The sequence below is a fragment of the Apteryx rowi genome, unplaced genomic scaffold (assembly GCF_003343035.1).
Source record: "Apteryx rowi isolate R43461 unplaced genomic scaffold, aptRow1 scaffold_90, whole genome shotgun sequence".
NCBI classification, from domain to species: Eukaryota; Metazoa; Chordata; class Aves; order Apterygiformes; family Apterygidae; genus Apteryx; species Apteryx rowi.
Window position 1 is genome coordinate 2,355,055 of NW_020451205.1, and position 4,194 is coordinate 2,359,248.

A 4,194-nucleotide genomic window follows, 5' to 3' on the forward strand; every position below is an offset into this window, starting at 1 on the left:
CTGCATGGCCTTTCTGTGCAATGGCTGTGCATGGCCTTTGCAGTGTGTGCAGCGGCTGTGCACGGCCTGCATGGCCTTCGGAGCGTGTGCAATGGCTGTGCATGCCCTGCAGCCTGTGCAATGGCTGTGCATGGCCTGCAGCCTGTTTGAAGCCTCTGCCTCACCCGCATGCCCTTTGCAGCATTTGTAGCAGCTCCACCTCACCCCCAGGCTGCCTATAGGCTCTGCAATAACTTCACATCACTTGCGTGCCCTTTGCAGTGTTTGCATGGCCTGCAGGCTACTTGTAGGATTTGCACTGGCTATGCATGGCCTGCAGACTGGCTGTGGCTTTTGCAGTGACTCTCTCACTTTCATGGTCTTTGCGGCATGTGCAATGGCTATGCGTCACCAGTAGGCTCCTAGCAGCCTGGGCATTGTAAGGCGTGGTTGTATCTACTGCTTGCATCTTTTGCTGCTGTCTGTTGCATGCCCATCCTCCAGCAGTAATTGGTGGTGTTGGGCGCAGGGTGCTAGAGATACTTTCCGCCTGCTCGCTCTGTGGGGCTCCACACAGGCTGCCACAGGATGGAGCAGTGTCCATGTGTCCATGCCCTCCCTGCAGCCTGTGGGCTTGACCCCACCCTCAGCTAAGCCTCTGCCAAAGGGGCTGCACTGGAGCCAAGAGGAAGGCATAAGACCCGCTGACGGTAATCAGTAACCTACAGTTTTTGGCAGTTCTAACCTTGAAAGCCAAACCTTGGCCCCTTTTGCCAAAAGGTTCAGTCACTTCTGAGACGATTGGACTTAACATGCTTGGATTTGTGGCTGCTCTTAACTGCATCATCCTGAGACAGCCCTGCTCCGAGAAAGGAGATGGCAGGATCTGGACAGCCAGATGTGCTTGCTCTGGAGTGCTCTGCTTTCCTCCTACAAATGTCACGTTTTCCCATGCTGGGACCAGGAGGGAGGGGTTTTCCCTGCCAAGGCCCTGCAGCAGAGCTGCCATCCCACACTGCCTCCCAGCGCGGCGGAGGCAGCCAGTGCTCTGCCTCCATCGCCGCATGGATGGGAGGCAGCACTGCCCCACACCAGGCCAAAGGCTGGCGTCCTTCTGCTCCCGGCTTTTCGCTTTCTTTCCTTCCCTTCCCAAAGAGAGGCTGCGTCTCTGCCTTATGCATAACTCCCCCCGTGCTCCTTTCCCACCTCCCGTTTCTCCCTGCTGCGGAAGCACCCGGCGCACGAGTGCCCGTGTCGTCCCCCGGCCCGGAGCCTTCCCGAGCCCTCATTCAGATCCGCTTTGTTGTTCCCACGTTCCCTTGTGACCRACCAATAGCCCCTACAACGGGCGAAGGCTCGGGGGGCGAGGTGCCCCGGGAAGTACGGGAAGAGTGTAGGATGCGGCTCCTTAATCCTTGCTGTTGCACAGAGACCTGACTTTATCGCAACCCCAAGGGACCGGAGGGCGGCCTTTGCTTTCGCTAAGCAGCCAGAGCCGTTAATGTATCTTCCCGAGTTTGTCGAGGGAATGCGAACGTCTCCCTGAGTCAGCCAGAGCAGCATGGGGGCAGCGTACACGTGGCTCAGCCCAATGTAGAGCACGAAACCTCAGCAACTACCAAAGGGCTTTCGAAGAGAGCAACGGGCTTGAGCTGGCTTCAACCACGTGCTCCTCCACAGCGACTGCGGACGCCCAGCGCCGTGACGGTGAGCATCTTACAGAGACCGGCAATGGCCATCACACTGGTATTGTGATTGAACTGTATATTGCAAGTGCCACATGGTGCTAATGTATACACTTGTGCTGTGATTTCAGTGTATTGGTGTATCGCTCTGCTAAATCAAACATCCCCTGTAACAACAAATATCTTCAAAGTAAACTTTCATATGAAACATTACACTCTCCATGTGTGGAATAGCTAAAAGAACCTGCTCAGAGAGTAGCGGGCTCTGACACCCCTCTGGCCCCACAAGGTGAGAAACCTTTCTTTCTACCCCAAAGGCGATTTCGCTTCAGCCTCATTCATCACCGCTGCAGCCGGGATCACAGCAAAACAACACCCCCACGATGTGAGATTTGCAGAAAAAACGTACCATCTCTGGATGCTGTTTGTAGCAATAGATCCTCTCACTTTTGCTCTTAGAAGCTCCGCCGGAGCTCCTTCGCTGCCCGGCCCGCGGTGCCCTTCTCCACGCTGGCTCCGCTGGCCTCAGCACACCTGCCCGTGGCGCCGGCCCGGCGGCCCTCGCCCCCAGCACCATTCACCCCGCAGCTACAGAGGAAACCGCCGGCCAGGAGCTTCCTTTGCTGCAAGTGATAAAAAGCTCCGTGTGCTTTTATCTGATGGCAGCGGCCAGCGGGTGACGCACACGGGGCAGCCGCGCTCCTGCTCGGAGCTGAGCCCCCCGGCTCAGGGGGACACCAATGCGCTGCCACGTATTTTGTCTTGCTCCTCTCGCGGGGGGCTGTGCTAACCCCCGGGAGCCCGTCATCCCCAAGTGGAGCCCTCCCATTCCCGGTGCGCTCCGGAGCCGGCAGCCTCGAGCTTGGGGTCAGCCAGGCCCATACGTCCCGCGGGGCGCAGACCGCGGCGCTCCTGGCGGCGCCGGAGCCGCAGGGCCCCGTGCAAGCCCCAGCACGGCCACCCTGCTTTTCCCCCTTGCCGTGCCCCCTCCAGCCTTGCCGGCTGCTGTTACCCTCCGCAGCCGTCCGAGCGTTAGCCGCAGCCGGCGGGAGCCCGGCTCGATGGACCGGAGCGGGGGCCACGTCCCTGGCCGAGCCTCTCCCGGCAGCCACCCATCCAGGTGGACTCAGTCCCATGGCGTGATGGCAGCAGGGAGCAGCCAAATACGCAGGTCTGCTGTCACCTGTGCCGCAAAACCCCTCGACCCCACCGCAGGTCCCCTCTCCCCGCCGTCGGCCAGGGGCCCGTGCCCGCTAAGCGCGGGCTCCAGGGGTGCTCGGCGCTGCACGTCCGTCAGACACATGCCAGCACCGGGCTCCCCCTTGTGCCCCCCGGGCGCCCTTCGGGCCCTGCGGCAGAGCACGGGTCTCTGCTACCTGGCACCTTAGCAAATTTCCYCACCTGAATCCCAAGATCTGGGGCAGGGAAAAACGCTTCCCGGGCCAGGGTCGGCAGGCCCCCCCAGGCCCCCGTCCCCGCTCCTCAGGGGACACAAAGGCAACAGGAAAATAAAAAGTCAGAGCATCACAGCTTGTTGATGCGGTGTGCTGGGGTCCGGAGCTGGCCAGCAATAGCTGCTACTCTCCCTGCCCTTCAGCATCGCCTGGCAGAGTGGAATATTCCACCAGGAGTGGAAACAGCCCTTCGCCGAGGCCTGCAGCCTCCCCGGAGACGCTCGCTGCCGATTCCTCTGTAGAAGAAGCCTGCCCCGAAGCTCTGGGGAGCGCTGGGTGGTGCCTCCTTGCGCCAACGCTGGGATTTTATAGATGCTAGGATTTTACAGTGTTTTTGGTATTCCCTCTTGCCCCAGGCCTCCAAGGCAAGTGGATGCACATGAGCCTCCTCTTCTGTCTGTTAGGAAAGGGGGAGAGTGGTGATGAAGAAGGGCCTGGAAACAGAGCCCAGGCGGCAGGGGAAAAAAGCCCTTTATAAACTGCTAAACTCCGAAATGTCCCCTCGGTGCGTCTGTGCATCCCATGGGGCCAGCTGCAACCCCCGAGCACCTCCGGCTCGGCCTGGCTGGCCTCCTGCCCGGGTTCCCGGGCCCTGTTCCCGGCAGCAGCGCAGCCCCCACGGCCCGCTCAGCCTGCCCGCGGCTGCTCCCATGGAGAGGGCACAACGGGCCGAAGCGGAGCCTGCCCCGGCTTCATCCTGGCACGAAACTTGGGCTCCTTCCTTTCCTTCTTCATTCCTTCTTTTTTCCCCTCCCTTCTTTCCTTCCTTCCTCCCTTCCCTTCCTTCCTTCCTCCCTTCCCTTCCTTCCTTCCTCCCTTTCCTTCTTTCCTTCCTTTCCTTCTTTCCTCTCTTTGTTTACTTTCTTCCTTTCTCCTTTCATCTTTTCCTTTCCCCTTTCCCTTCCCTCTTTTCCCTTCTCCCCTTTTCTTTTCTCCTCTTTCCCTTCCCCCTTCCCCCTCTTCTTTCCACCTTTTCCTTTCCCCCTTTTTCTCTCCTTTCCCTCTCCCCCTTTCCCTTACACTTTTTCTTTCCCCGCTTTCCCCTTCCCTTCCCTCCCGCCTCTTTTCTTTCCCTA